The sequence below is a fragment of the Carassius auratus genome, unplaced genomic scaffold, assembly GCF_003368295.1.
Source record: "Carassius auratus strain Wakin unplaced genomic scaffold, ASM336829v1 scaf_tig00000563, whole genome shotgun sequence".
Taxonomy (NCBI): domain Eukaryota; kingdom Metazoa; phylum Chordata; class Actinopteri; order Cypriniformes; family Cyprinidae; genus Carassius; species Carassius auratus.
Genome location: NW_020523309.1, coordinates 6,957 through 24,157, shown reverse-complemented (window position 1 = coordinate 24,157; position 17,201 = coordinate 6,957).

Sequence of the window (17,201 nt, the reverse complement as noted above, 5' to 3'; positions counted from 1 at the left end):
ATGTAGAGGGAATATCATAAATAATTAGGTGCACGGCCTCTCCCAGAAAATACTTTAGAAAAACCAAATCAGAGTATAGCTTTGACTGCATGAATAGCCACACTGCATGCTCAAACTCTAACACAGGAATACATCCTGTTCAGCAAATATTCCTCGGCTATGTTTGCAATGCATAAGATAGCACATTTTGTTAATTTTTTTTATTTTCATTATTAGTGTTTGGTAATAGTGTTTTGTTTTCTAAAAATAACAGATCAAAACAGCTTAATTGCTCAATATTTTTCCTCTTTTAGAAAGTCATAGAAACAAAATAATTGGTGAAGTTGAAATTACTAAGTGAAATGAAAAGAAAATTTGTTGAAAATCTATTCACCCTCAGAAAATCCAAGATTAGGATGAGTTTGTTTCTTCATCAGATTTGGAGAAATGTACAGTAGCACTGCATCAGTGTCTCAACAAACGGATGCTCTGCAGTGAATGGGTGCCGTCAGAATGAGAGTCCAAACAGCTGATAAAAACATCACAATAATCCACAAGTAATCCACATCACTCCAGTCCATCAGTTCAAATCTTGAGAAACTGTGTGTTTGTAAGAAACAAATCCATCATTAAGATATTTTTTTACTTTAAACACACACATCCCCTGTTCATAATACTGCTTCCCTCAGTGAAAAAGCTGCCTTGTCTGATTTAGGAGAGAAATCTGCACAGATCAAGCCACAATGGTCCAAGATGTTAACATAATTTGTTAACTCATGCTTTAACAAATGAAGACCCGAAAGGAGGTTTTGTCAGATGTATATAACTTCTGGATAAATTTGCCCTCAAACACTCTGAGAACTGTGGCTCTGAAACACCTAGAAAAGAGCAAGTCCCTTGCACTCACTGTTTTACAGGATTAATGTCTCCTCTCTGTACCAGTTGTGACATTCTGATCAAATCAAATGAAGTGACAATGCCGCAGATGGAAATGAAAGTTAAATGTATCACAGTCCCTTCAGGGCTATAAAAACACCTCTTCAGTTAAACTCACCTCTGCTGTGCCTCTGAAAGCCACATAAACAGACTGTAAATGAAACAAGGCCCATGTCTCTGAAACACAGGCTCATTGGAAATACGTGACCATGGCTATATTAGTGCAGAACCTGAAATACATTGATCTAGGTCTATTTCACTGCATTTTACACATGACACACCCACAGAGGTGCTATAAGCAATATCATTTTCCTTGATTCCAGATGCAGGTTTAATTAACAGCACAGCGTCATGAAAAAGCATAAATACTGTATGTCTATATAATGGTTGCAAAATGATATTGCATTCCTTGTAGCACATTTCACAGAAGTTTTAATGCAAACTGTCTTTCACTAAATAGTTTGTTCATTGTTCTTAAAACAGTTTAATACAATGGTCATTGTTTATATCACGGCAGTTCGGAAATGTTCTGAGAGTGCTTTGTATCTCAAGTTTAATGCTGTTTAATTACTACACCAGATAAGCCAAAAATATAGAGCTGTTTATGTGATGCAAATGTCATACTGTTTTAGTTTACAACTCATGAACTATGGTGAGAGTTTTTAGGTAATATAACATGGTAATTTGCGAGGAACCACATGAAAATAAGTCTTTATTAATCAATAATCTGCTAAAGTAATCATAATTTTTGTGAAAAGAATAAAAGTTGTTGGTATTTTACTGCCACTAGTGTTTCTTTCAGTGGGTAATTACATTGTATTGTATGTATTTGTAAGTGTTTTGCAGGTTTTCAGAAACAGCTAGAGTGAGATGTTATTTTTTCCATGATCCACTTTCTGGATGGGAGCATACACTGGAAACCCTTCACAAGGAAGCAACAGGTCGGCTCTGTATCCAGGAACTGTTGGTGGTACCGAACTCTGAAGCAGAAACTGTAATGAGACTGGATCATTTGCCTCCCACAGGAGGTCCTTTGAGGATTAAAAGGACGGTCGATCGTTTCAGGGGCCTTGGCTTTAAGAGTGAAGTGAATCAGTTCTGCCAAATCTGTGATATGCAGAAAACATCCCTCATTAAGCCCCTGCTGACGACTTATATTAATCCCTGATGCTAACTGTACATTCTTGGCCTTGCAAGCAATGTAATTAGGATTTTATTTGACTTCAAAACCCAAGCTGTGCTGGTTGTCATAATCGGGATGCTTCAGATTAAACTGGAAATTTTTCTCCTAAACTGCAGGCGTGTTGGGAAAGCGGGAGTTGGACCATACAATGGAAAATTCTTAGGTGTTGTTATTGCAATATGGCCAGTCATTTCCATCAGAAATATACAAGTTCCCACACATAATTTCAGTTTAGGAGCAGGATGATCAGTGGCGTCTGGAGAAGCAGAAGAAGGTGAAGGTCTTTCCATTCCTTCCAAGTGAAAAATAATTCTTAAGTGGAAACTACATGTTGCTAAATGCACTTATATAAAATGTATTATAGTTTAAATTTATATTAAATGCAAGTTGAACTTAGAATGAACTCAAGTAGAACTTAAATACATCTTTAAATTTAATTTTATAATAACTTTTATTGGCTTTGAAATATGGTTAATATTTTTATATATTTGTGGCCTTGGTATGTTAGGCAACACATCAAAATATGTGAACTTTAACATTACTGTTACAGGCTGAGGAGTAACAGACAGATGGGTTTATTAATAGACACAAGCAGAGGAGCAGGTAGTGTTTGGTTGAGTGAAGAATGGATCAGTGCAAGCTGGGTGAAGATGTTAGAGGAGGAAGGTGAACCACACACACGCACACTGGGAATCGGGATCTTCGGAGAATCGCTGGAGAGAGGTAAGTACAGGAAGAGTTAGTCCTTAGAGTGAGCATACAGGTAAGACCTTGTCGCGAACGAGACCGTACATCTATTGAGTGCGTGTGTGTGGTATTTTTGGTGCCGAGGTGATTGGGTGATGAAGAGGATCAGGTGGATGTGCTCAGTATTTAGGTGAGGGTGTGCGTAGTGATTGAGTGGGGGCGGAACCTGGCGTGTTTGTAACAGTACCCCCCTCCCCACGGGTGGACTTCCTCTTCACCTGGGAGCTGGTCGGTCAGGATGATTGGAGTGGAAGGTGTCGAGTAAGTTAGGATCCAGGATGTTGTTGCGTGGGACCCAGGAATCCTATCCTTGCCAGTCCACTAGATATTCCAGTAGTCCACCACACCGCCCGGAGTCCAGGATGTCACTTATTGCATAGGCCGCACCGTCATCTAGAAGGAGTGGAGGGGGGTCTTCGGTTTAGCCAGGTTCTGTGGAGGGAGAGACAGAAGGATGGTGAGGTTTAAGGAGAGACACATGGAATGTGGGGTGAATTCGGTACTCAGAGGGTAACTGGAATTTGTAAGAGACCAGATTGATCTGCTGGAGGATGGTGAATGGGCCAATGAATCTGGGACTTAGCTTGCGGCAGGGCAGGCGCAGGCGGATGTCCCGGGTGGACAGCCAGACCTTCTATCTGGGTTGGTACGTTGGGGCCTTAGATCGTCGGTTGTTGTTCTACATCTGCGTAAGGCCTGCTGGAGTTGGTGGTGTGCCACATCCCAGACCCTCTCGCTCTCCTGGAACCAGTGTGGCTGGGACTGTATTAAAATGGTTCTCCTCTTACCTGAGTGATAGAACTTTTTTTGTACATGTAAATGATATATTGTCTGAAGCAACTCCATTCTTGAATGGTGTCCCCCAGGGATCTGTCCTGGGTCAACTTCTGTTTTTACTGTACATTACACCTCTTGGAAATATTTTGAAACATTTGAACAAAGTGTCACACCATTTTTATGCAGATGACATACAATTGTATTGCTTGTTTAATGATTCTGAGTTCCACAAACTAACAGATTTATTGAATAGCATATTTTGTGTTAAATCGTGGCTTGCTAGTAACTGTCTCCAATTAAACTCGAAAAAGACCGAAACCCTGATTATAGCCCCAGACAACAAAATTCCACAAATTGTCCAACACCTTGGTTCTCTGAGATCCACTGTCCAGTCGAACATCAGAAATCTAGGTGTCTGGTTTGACCAATCAATGTCTTTGGACTGCCATTCGAGAATTTTGGTCAGAAATTGTTTTTATCACCTAAGAAATATTGCAAATTGAGGATGATTTTAACGGACTCTGATCTTGAGATGGTAATTCATGTTTTTATTTCTTCACGTTAGATTATTGTAACTCTCTTTTTACTTTTATTAACAAATCTGCTCTAAATCATCTCCAAATGGTACAAAATGCTGCTACAAGGCTTTTAACAGGATCTGGCAGACGGGCTCACATCAACCCTATTTTGTCCTCCCTACACTGGCTACCTATCAAATTCCGCATTGATTTTAAAATATTAGTTTTAACTTTTAGAGCTTTAAATGGTCAGGCCCCACAATACATCACTGATTTGCTATGCACATACTCCCCAGGTCGTTCCCTTCGATCAGCAGGCCAAAGTCTTTTAATTGTCCCAAAGACTCGTTATAAAACCCGGGGAGATCTGTCCTTTGCGGCTTTAGCGCCCAGACTGTGGAATGCCTTGCCTTTGTTCCTCCGTGTGGCTGATTCTGTTGAGTCCTTTAAAAGGCAACTCAAGACACTATTATTCAAACAAGCTTTTAGTTAACTGGGCTTAAGTTTACTTTGGACTTTTTATTTGTTTAAATTTTTTTGAATATTAATTGTGGTTGTACCTTGTAAAGCACTTTGTGATTGTATCTGTGAAAAGCGCTCTATAAATAAACTTTACTTACTTTACTCTCATTCTCCTGGAACCAGTAGTCGATGGCGGGGACATTCGAGGGTTCACCTGACCAGGGGAATAGAGGAGGATGGTAGCCGAGTACGCACTGGAATGGAGTGAGTCCGGTGGTAGGTTGACAAAGGGAGTTTTGTGCGTACTCCGCCCACCCAAGGAACTGGTTCCAGGAGTTCTGGTTGCCATGACAGAAGGTACGGAGGAAGCGTCCAATCTCCTGGACCTTCCTCTCTGTCTGCCCGTTTGACTGGGGATGGTACCCGGAGGACAGGCTGATTTCCACACCTAGGAGTGAGTGGAAAGCCTTCCATACCCGGGAGATGAACTGGGGGCCTTGGTCTGAGATGATATCCTCCGGGATGCCGAAGTACCTGAAGACATGATTAAAGGTCCCGTTTTACGCGCTTTTTTGAAGCTTTGATTGTGTTTACAATGTGCAATATAACATGTGTTCATGTTTCGCGTGTAAAAAAACACAGTATTTTTCACACAGTTCACATACTGCTGTTTTCACTGTCACAAAAAATGGGCTGATGACTTCCTTGGTCTATGAAGCCTCTCCTTCAGAAATACGTAACGAGTTCTGATTGGGCTAGAACGCACGTGCTGGAGATGTGCAATATAACATGTGTTCTGTCCTTTTTCTCCACTAAGAAGAAACTCGAAACAGCAGGGGAGGTAGATGGACAAATATAACCCTGGGCCAGCGCCTCCTTGATGTATTCCTCCATGGCCTTCTCCTCTGGACTGGATGGGGGTATATCCTTCCTTTAGGCACTGGTTCACCTGGCAGCTCGATGGCACAGTCCCATGGCCGGTGTGGAGGCAGCTTGGAGGCCTGTTTGGGGCAGAAGACATCACTGAAGGGGGCGTAGCAGGTAGGGATGGCGATGGATTGGTTTTCCCACTGAGCTCTCTATTGATCTGGAACAGACTGGAAGAGGTTCAGGGAAGGTGTGGCGGGAACTGGACAACCTGAGATGCAGCTCGTGAAACAGGTGTCGCCCAACTTCAGGACTTCACCCGTCTTCCAGGAGATTACGTGGTTGTGCTGCTCTAACCGCGGGTGCCCTAGAATTACGTCAGCGGTGGATTCCTCCAGAACCAGCAAATGGATTTCCTCGTGATGGAGTAGTCCGGTTTGGAGGGAAATGGGACACACACTATGACACACGCATCTCCTGCTTAACGGCTTGCCGGTGATAGTGTGGACTTGGTAGGCTGACGGCGTTACCGTGGTAGCGAGCTTGAGCTGACGGCAGAGGGCGCCGGAGATGAAGTTGCTGGCTGACCCAGAATAGAGGAGGGCGGACACTGGAAGAGATATGACAGCGGCAGTAAGTGTCACAACAGTGGTGAGTGGTTTCATTTGGTATCTTTAAGGGAGAATGGCACTCACCATGGGACAAGGAGGACGAACGGGGCATACAGCGATGGCTGTAGTCAGTAAAGCCTGCTCGTTCCATCCACTGGAGGCTGCTAGAGTCCTAAACTGAAGGGCATATTCATTGACAGACATTTTTCCCTGTTTGAGATTATACAGCTTCTCACCAATGGAAGAGTCCCAAGCTGGTCTGCCAAAAACTTCATGGAAATGGTCGATGAAGCTGGAATAAGACTGGATAACTGGGTTATTCTGAGTCCATATTGAATCTGCCCACAGTAGTGCTTTACCTTGCAGACTACCTTGAATCTCTCAGTGGGCTACAAGTGCGGTTGCATCTCAAGGACGAGCGAGCATTGTAGGAGGAAACCGCTACACTCCTCCGCCGAACCAGAGTAGGGCGCCGGCCGGGCCATGGGACTGGCATGAACAGAAGGTGAGGAAGTGCTGGCATCGTTGATGGAAGTGCTCGCTGGTGTTGGGGATGCAGGTGTAGCCGTTAGGGTTTCTTTGGAGTGCATCAACCAGATCTTGAAAGGGGTCCGTGAGGCTCATGCTTGTGCCTAGTGGTGTTGGTCCGGTCTTCTGTTACAGATCACTCGGGAGGCTAAGGAGAAACAGACAGATGAGTTTATTAATAGACACAAGCAGAGGAGCAGGTAGTGTTGGGTTGAGTGAAGAATGGATCCATGGCAAGCTGGGTGAAGATGTCAGAGGAGGAAGGTGAACCACACACACTGGGAATCGGGATCTTCGGAGAATCGCTGGAGAGAGGTAAGTACAGGAAGAGTTAGTCCTTAGAGTTAGCATACAGGTAAGACCTTATTGCGAACGAGACCAGACATCGATTGAGTGCGTGGTATTTATGGTGCCGAGGTGATTGGGTGATGAAGAGGATCAGGTGGATGTGCTCAGTATTCAGGTGAGGGCGTGCGTAGTGATTGAGTGGAGGTGGAAACCTGGCGTGTTTGGAACAATTACATGATTTAAATTATAATTTAAAATTTATTTTAAAGTAAACATTTATTTTGTATTATTACAAATTGCACTTAAAGTCTACTTAAATGTGTTAAGAAGAAATCATGAAATTGCCTTTCTTCAAGTCACTTAAATGGCCTTTTAAATAGTTATCAATATTATATCATCTGCTAGTACAGTTTTTTTTAATATACTTTTAAGAATAAAGGCTAAAAAGATACTTAAAATAGTTACACTCTGATTGCTGTGTCTGTCACAGTGAAATTGGCTGTGTATTAGTGAGAAATCATTCTCCTCAAACCCCACATGATGCCACAGACTCTCACACCATCATATTGGCTCTCAGCGTGGGTCACTATCACCATTTGTTCTGGGTGAATGGAGTCAGACGGCTGAATCTCTCCCGCAGCTTGTCCCAAAACTCAAGTTCTGTTTGGAACCACTCATTCTGAAACAAAAATTCTCCAGTTTACCTTTAGCAGACATAAGAAAGATGGAATAGGAATGCTAAATTATATAAACCTTAATCACACAAGGCTACAACAGTCGCCCTTGATGAAACAGAGTAGTTACAAAGTTACACATTTTCTTAAAACAAATATTTTATGTTTTCTTAAAACATATTTCACACAGTGAAGAGACATTTTTTCTTAACATGATATTAGTAGATACATAAAACAAAATACAATAATAAATCAAGAATATATTAAAACAATATTGATTTATTACTGTTGCTTGTCTATTTTTATGTCATGTAGTATTCAGTATTTTGGTAACAGCTTGGGGAATAGTTTTAGAGATGTATTTGAAGCACCATTTTGGATGAAATATTAACTGTTGTGCAGGCCGAAATGTTGGCAGAGATTGTGTATGAATATGAATGTATGTGTAAAAAACTGGTAAAATACCTTTAATGGCAGTAACCTTGAGGGATATCTTTGCAAGTCATTGAACCCTAAAAGGTGCATACTGAGGGTTACCTCAGGGCAGTAATACTGTAAGGTACATAATTGTATATAAGGGGTAAACAAGGTGCAAAGTTGTCCCTCTAAATTGGCCACCAAAGTGACTCTTGTACCCCAGAAGGTTTTGAACATTTAGGAACCCTTTCACACAAAACACACACACACACACACACACACACACACACACACACACACACAGTATAAGAGAAAAAAAGCTGTCATTGGGGTGGTACTCTCAAAAGGTATGCACACTTTAGGTACAAATATGTACCATTAAGGGATTAAACTGCATTTTTTAGGCGTGAGTAAGATACAAATGTGTAGCATTTGAAAGGGTACTGCCCCAGTGACAGCTTTTGAACCTTTTCTCCTGAGAAAAAAGGGTGGTACCATTTCAAAAGATACTAATACTGTACGTATGCTTGATGGACTAACATGTAGCATTTATGATACAATAATTATGTACTTCTAAGGTATTATTTTGTACAATTTTAAGGTAAGAATTTACAAATATGCACCTTTTAGCTTTTGTACCTTAGGGTTCCCCACCGAAGACCGCTTTTGTACTAAATTATTATGCTAAAATATTTAGAAATTAAAAACTAAAATGAAACAATAATAATTCCAAAAACAGTTAATTGCAATGTCAGCTAAAATGTAGCCAGGTGTGCTGTTGTAGTTTCATTTAATCTTTTAATAAATGGAGACAAACTGAACAATAGTTTTTGTTTGGAAATATGCAAGACTGATTAGAGTGGAAAAGTTCAGCAGCTGCATCAACAGGACACATTTTCCAGCAAAACCACAGGTGAGGCTTGCATCCTTCACTGATACAGTAGGTTTACATTTTTGTACTGACATTTTGAGACCTATTACAGTGATTGCTTTGTGTTTTAGCATCCAAAGTTTGCCTCCCACAGGAGGGAGAGATTCAGTCTTTGCAGATGTGCAGGAAATTGCCAACAATGCAATAAACGGGTGAGAAATTTGGGCCAAAGTGCTTGTAGACAATATCACTTTTGGGAATGTGAAAATGGTCAGCACAGCAACAATTACAAGAGTCCTAGAGAAACTTAAAAATAATTGATAAAAATGATTTACTTCAGTTTGTAAAATGAATTACCAGCTTAATAGACCGCAGTCATTATTACCAAACTCCAACTCTAAGATGAGATGATTTTTGTGTTTAGTGTCTTCACACGTTTTGTTGCTCACAACATTTTCCAAAATATCAATCCAAATTCTACATTTTACATATACAGAAATTAGAAAAAAAATATTTAAAGTTGCCATAGACCTAAGCATGGGCTCTACACATTGAATTTGAAATAGTAGAGAAATGTCATTATTCTTTTGTAAAGTAATTTTACATTGAAAAACTTTGTGTGATGCTTACTGTTTTTAGCATTTTTAAGTTACTTTGCATGACAAAGTGTGTTTGTCGGGTTTGTAGACAATCTTTGGTAGTGTTATGGAACAATGTGTTGATTTGAGAAATGATGGAAGTGCTTTGGTAGTATGTGTCCATTTTGAATCTGAAATCAACAGATGTGCAAAGCATGAAAGTTAGTTAGGAGGACTGTGAAAAAGTGACTTAAGTGTGGAGAAATGGGACTTACTGTATATAATGATTGTCCAAAAATGCTAATGTTGTGACAATCATGAAAGTTAGCGAAAAGAAACAGTGGGAAAAGTATTGCAGTCCTTAAAAAAGTCATTATAAACATTAAGGTTAGTGCTCAAAAAATAATTATTAAACTCCTCATTATTTACATAAATGCTTTGTGTATATTAATTTAATAATGAAATACACAACTTTCTATTATGCAAGATTCAAAACTGTTGACGCCAGCTAATGTTGAAGCCAAAACACATTCAGCACAATTTACTACATTTTTCACAACACTGTCATGACTTCGCTCTGCATAGAAAGGGTCATCTCTGAAAACCCAGGGCAAAGAAAATGAGGCCTCTCAAAAAAGAGCAAGAGGAATAGCAGGACTGAGAAGAGATGGAAGAAAGTGTAGAAAGAGATGATGTGTGAGAAATAAGAATAGATGTATGAGGAGGAGAGGCATGGAATGAGGAAACCATTACCTGGCGAAAGAGCATCAAGATTCCCATTCATCACAATACCATCTTTCCTCAAGCCAATAACCTGAGCTGTAAAAGCCATGTGATTAATCACTCTGTGGGAAAATTACACCATGTCAAGAACACACACACACACACACACACACACCTAGTCCCGAAGCCTTTACAAGCAGTTATCCTCAGCAGTCAGTGGAACATGTACTTTTACATTCACATTCATGCATTTTGCAAATGCTTCAATCCACAGCCATTTACTCTGCAGTCTGAAATGGAATCAAAAGTTTATTTCACAATTCTTTTTTAAGAGCCTCCAAAAAGAATCAGGCACTTGTAATGAAATATTAGTGATAAGCAATGGCCTTGACAAGTAGACTTAAAAATGACTTTAAAATTTAATCGCATTAAATCAAACCTAGTGGTATCTGAAAAACTGGAGCTTCTCTCAGTCCTAATTTCACTTTTTTAAGCCACATTTTAAGTCCACCAATATACAGTAGATCCTCACATTAACTACAAACAACAAAGCTCAACAAATTCAGTTCTTGGAGTTTCAAGACTTCAATTTGTAGAATATACAGGTTTTGGTGCGGTTGGTGTACTGTTGCTGCTATCCAGCAAAGCTGTGACACTTTATAGTTGAAGACATTGAAGAGTTAGGGGAAAAACAAGAGACCCCGCCATATTAGGCCAGTTTACTTGTTTTGTGTTTCAAGTTTACTGTTTTAAAGTTTGTAATACAGAAAAAAAACATTATCTGAAGAACACAGTGTTTCAGAAAGTCGGTCAGCAAATTCAACAGCACAGGTGGCCTGGCTCTAGCAAACATATATTGATGAAAACACAGAGGTTTTCATCAGACAGACTGTACCAGAAGAGTTGTTAACATACACACATACAAAGAAAAAACAGTTGGATCCACAGGAAGGTTTTCTCCATTAAGTAGTGTTGCTTGCTAAGACATTGGTTGGTTTTGTACTTAGGGATTGGAATAAACCCATAACCTGAATTATTAAACTTTGACTGCATCCCACCAGCAGTGCAGCCGACATTTAATGAGCCAAGAGATGGTACTTTCATCTTACAATGGGAGTGGAAACACCACAATAACAACAAATGGTTTTGAGGTTGACCCGCAGTTCCCATCAGTCTGTCTTAAAATAACATTTCAGTCCCATCATCTGCCTGTCCAATATGCCATTTCACAGAATTGTCAAGTCCCAATTGTCCTTCACTAGAGCCATTTTCCATACAGGTGTCCAAGCTGGCTGGCAACATTATTTAACAGAAGCAAGAATTTTTTGTTTTGATGTCATGTTTTATCATAAGCTATCTTTTTGGTTTGATCAAAGTCATTGTTTGATTCATCCCTGTATACACTAAAACTCTCCTTGAGCTCCTTGATCAAATGAACTGCCTCTGACAAAGAGGTTGACGGATTACAGACCCTTAGCGGAAAAGTCTCTCAAAACATGTTTAAAAAATGATGAAAAGAAACACAAATGTCTTTGTTTGCAGTAGTTAAAAGAGATATTCAGACTGAATTTGAGTTTAGCCTGACTAGAAATATCAGCAAACTCAGCAAACATTTCTTATAGCCTTATAGTTTACTCTGTGAGTCATGCTGAAAGCTCCAAAGTGAATTGCAGACCATTTTCATGTGGTTGCTTTTGGATTCCCAGACAGCTGTAATGCATGTTAGACCCCATTATGAAGCTTTAGAAAGTGATCAAAACACATTTTCTTTTATCAAAACCTATGTGACAGTAGGTCATGCTCAGTCTTGTGCTTTGCACAGCATCTAGAGTTGATGCGAAGCTTCCTAAGGGTTTCTATCAAGTTTGCTCAAAACCCTTTCTCTGAGGCAACACAGAACTGATGCACCATCAAACCTGAATCCACAGCACATCTCAGGGTCAAGATTGAGTGCTTGCAAGACATCAGAAATGTTTGTGAGATCCCTGCTGCGGTCATGTCCTCTGCCTGCATGAACCACTGCAACTTCCAGCAGCTCGTTCGGAATATCAGGGATAATGCACTTCCATTTTTCCCCAGTTTGGAAACAACTGTTTTGCCAAAATAACATAGTAACTCAAATAAGCACATCCATCTTTCGAATCATGTTGGTTTATCAGTGTTGATAATTATTTATTGATCGAACAGATGGGGGTGTGATTGCTTCGTGTTTCTGCCTATATGAACAAGATGCATGAACAGCACTAGGATGAACTGCCAGAGGGGCCATGTGGAATTTAAAAGGGAGAATTTGGAATTTTGAAGAAAGCCTTTAGAATTTTAAAGGGAGCATTTGGAATTCCAAAGGTGGACCTTGGATTTTTGCAGTAGATATTTGGAATTTTGAAGTAAGCATTTCGAATTTTCAAAAGAAGAATTTAGAATTTTAAAGTGGACATTTGGGAACTTGGTATTTCAGAGGAAGCATTTGGAATTCTGAAGTAGACATTTGGAATTTCAGTGGGGGGATTGTGAATTTTTATATGGATATTTGGAATTTTCAAGGAAACATTTGGTATTTCAAAAGGCACTGGGAATTTCAAAGGGAGAATTTTGAAGGGGTAATTTTGAAGGAAGCATTTTGAATTTTGAAGAAGGATTTTGAATTTCAAAGATGGAATTTGGATTTTAAAGGAGGCATTTGGAATCTCTAATGGGAAGCACCCCACATATGCATGTAGCTCTCTTTTTAAAACTACTTTTCTAATCAAAAAAATAGGTAACACTTTAGAATAGGTAACACTTGTTAACTATTAACTACGATATTTCTCTCAATAAATTCTTAATTTGCTGCTTATTGATAGTTAGTAAGGTAGTTGCTAGGTTTAGGTATTGGGTAAGATAAGGGATGTAGAATAAGCTCATGTAGAATAAAGTATTAACATGTTCTTAATTAGCACTAATACATGGCTAATAATCTAGTAATATGCATGCTAATAAGCAACTAATAGGTGTTACCTATTCTGAAGTGTTACCAAAAACTACTATTTCTGTGCCTACTATGTGTATATTATTTTTATGTATATAGTGTGCAGACAAGTAGTACACACACAAGTATATTAGCGAGAGAATGAATATATAATGCAGATAACTGAATAATGATCTGCAAGTGATCAATTGTTGTGCACATGTTGCTTATTTTGATGAGGATATTTGGCATACAAGTTATGAACTAGAGCTGCTGTCCTCTAAAGTTTATTTCCAGCCTGCTTCAGCACACCTGCTTGTGTTTTATCAAGCGATCCTGGAGACCTTGATTAGCTGGTTCAGGTGTGTTTGACTAGGGTTGAATCTAAACTATGCAGGACAGTGGGTCTCCAGGGTTTAAGTCCTGTGTTTTCAAGAAACATGTTTAGAAATACTGCAGAAACCACAATTTTAAAAGACTGCATTTACATTGGTTTTGAAGGAGGAAAAGAAAATCATTAACAACAGCTGGCCATGGATATGAAGAACTGAATAAGTGGATGGACTATGCTAGTGTCACAAAACAGAAGGCTATAGATTGTAAAAGAGAGGCAAATGAGACAGGTGGTAGTGCCAGTGCTGTTCGTCCTCTGACTGCAGATGAAGAGAACGTTTTGGCCATTGTCTTGTCCCAAGACAAAGCATTAAACAATGAAAACATCCAGCATGACAAAAGGCTGTTTTAAGATTAAAAACCTGTTAAGAATCCAATTACAATATGAGAAACTATCCAGTTAAACTGTGCTTTATTACTGCCAGAAGCAACTGATGAATCCCTCATGTATAACAAGTTCATTTAGATTCCTGAATATTAGACAGCAAAGTGTTTCCATTCATCACTCATATGCATCAGTAGCAGGTTTAGTAATGACTTCGCTTAAAGCCCTATCTGTGTGTTTCAAAGTACTCAGCAATGGCTGCTTTACAATGAGTTCAACAGCTTGAGCACAGGAGGAGAGCCAGAAGTCAAATAAAGCAACACTATAATAATATTGAAAATTGCAATATGGTTTAATGAGTGTTGCATGTTTCAGAGTGAATCACAGCACTGTGTTCATTTATATGTGAGCAAAAATCTGTGTGTAGCTTGTAACGTGCATTTGGGCACACAAGGTGTGATTTATTTTCACCCTCACATAGTTTTTAACATTTTTGTGGACGCAAGTTTTCAGCATTACATCACTAAACTCAAAGACGATGTTAGGTTGTTTTTTAAACACCTATTTTTAAATATTTGATCACTTATGTCTTTGGTTGTTATAAAGTTTGAACCTAAATCAATGTGCTACCTATTTCCATTGCCTCTGTTCTATTTGCCTGGATATTTTAGAAAGTTTTCAAAGGAAATGTTTAGCATATTACATTGATTGCTCTGTCGGAACGAACACATCAGATTTCAGAAATGACAGCGCAAATTAAAGATTTAAAAACCAGATTAGATCTGAGCGCAGTGTAAACAAAGACTTCTGACCCCTCAGTCGCACATAAATTGGAGCTGAAGTCTCCAGCAAGTTTGCTCTAACGGCCGGATGCCTAAAGGCCATGATTACTCTTCAGCACACTTTTTCCTGGCCAAGTTAATTCAGTGAAGCAAAGAGAAAAGAAGTTGAGCCATGCAAGTCTTCAAAGGTAATGAACTGAGTCCAGGCAAGAATTCCTTTCAACATTTCTCCTAAAATATTTAAGAACGGAAGTTTAACGAGCCCAAATCAGAAATGCTTATACTGTCATACAATTGCTTTGCTGTGACCAAATGTATATAGTTTTGTAAGATCACTGTTAAAATGGCACAGTTTCGTGACTCAACATAAAGGGTTGCAAAGATACAGTCTCAGATCCTTTTTGCCGCCTTGCAATTGAACTCATTGGTGTGTTACACAAGAACTGTTTTATACATCAAAAAGCTTTTGGCTGGCATGGTCTAAAACTGATCTACTCCAGGGCATCATGACTGTGACGTAGATAGAGTTTCATCAAAGTGTTGACCAGATACAGCCTCGAGTCCTGTTCACTCTGTTCATTCAAGCACTATTTGAGAATAATTTGGTCTGGCAAAACTTTTTGAAGATCCAATGAAAGCTTTAGGTGGAGTTTGTAAAAGTATGTTTTTCACAAAATTCACAACGGAGGATGGTAAGGAACCCCATTTCTACCACATAAGAAAAAAAAAAATGGTTTGGTAAGTCATACTTATTACTTTAAAAGTCCTAATTATTGGATACAAATTCTACATTGACATACCAAGTCAGAATTATGTAAAAAGTCTTAATTATGAGTTAAAAAGTTAAAATTATGACTTTAAAAGTCAAAATTATAATATTAAAAAGTAATGAGATGCATGAGAAAAGTAGAAATTCGGACATATGTAGTCATAAATATGACGTTAAAAGGTTGAAATTGACAAAAAGTCCAAATTAATAATAACATATTTAGTCATAATTATTAGAAGAAAAAAAAACTAAATTATTATATACTAAGTCATACTTAGATTCTAAAACACTATTTTATAAAAAGTCATATTTTGCCCATTTATGTCATAATTTCAGCATTGTATGTTATAATTTTGACTTTTAAAGTCATAATTATGACTTACCAAAGCAGTTTATTTTCGTGTCAAAAATAGACTTTGATAGACTTGAACATGTGGGGTTACAAGACGTGGACACATTAGAAGTCATGACATCACAATCATGCTTTGAAAATAAATGCAAATAAATATTATGTTATATAGGTTTTTTTTTTTTTTTTTTTTTTTATATCAAGCTACAGTGCCATTTATGCCTTTTTTTCTAGATTTCTAGATTTTCTAGATTTTACTAAAATCCCCGGTACAGTATTTAGCATTTGACACACTCCCAGTGTGATTCTCTTTCTCGCTCCCATCACTTTAGTCGATCCGTTCACTTCATTTACATATTCTGCATCATTATTTTCACTCACGTCACATGCTGCCTCACCATCTGCATTCATATCAGGTTCTGCGTCTCAGCTCAGTGCCTGGTGCTTTGGCCTTTCTTTATTTTCCATATTTTTGACTGCATGATACACTGTTGTGTATTCACCTTGTGGTTTGTAATCTGAATAGAGCTGATCCTTGTTTATGTGGATAGAAGAGAGTCGTTTAAGTCCTTAACCTTTGCATTCAAAACACAGAGAGCTCTCAATTCAGGCATGCATCATGAATGTGTTCTCACACGGTTAGCAAAACAATGGGGCTGTCACTTTTTTTCTGGCCTGGGACAATAAATAACAGCAATTATGCATTTCTTGCTCATAGATACAATCACCTGAACTGTAAATGCCATGTGATTCATCTTTCTGAAGCTTGCACTTACTGTATCGTGATTAAATATCAGGGATATTATTTATATTACTGATTAGTGATATAGTAGGTTGATTAATTAAATACACATCTACATTTAAATGCCTATGTGAAAAAAAAAATGTGATGTTGTGGTTGTGCATGATGCAAGAAATTAATTCCAGCTTTACTGATGATAATGCAGGGAAATGAGAAAAACAACAATACAGAAAGAGAAAATCAATCCATGAAACCTTTGCATGAAGATACAGAGACAAGAACTGAACTGAAACACGGGACTATAAATAAACAAGGCACTAAAAAGACACAGCTGAACAAAATAAATAAATAAAGACACAAGTAAGAACACAGGAACAATGCAACCTACATAAACATGAAATAAACCGACATGAACATGTGAATGCAAATATATAAAATTCACAACCAAACTTTTGTACTAATAAGAGCACATCTTTGACTCACATTTGTGTTTGTGGATGGACACATGGCCTGCTAAGCTCTTACAAACAGTGAGAGACAAATCCTGTCTGTCTGCATAAACAAAACACTCAGCATACAACACACAGTTCCTGCACACAGACATTCCCAGCATGCACCAGAGAGAGATGGCTCTCATCTGTCATGACAGTTTAGCACTGAGAGCTGGGACACATCACTGATGGCTTTCAGAAACTGAAGTCTGAGGTGTGAAACATTATCTGGGGCTATTATTAT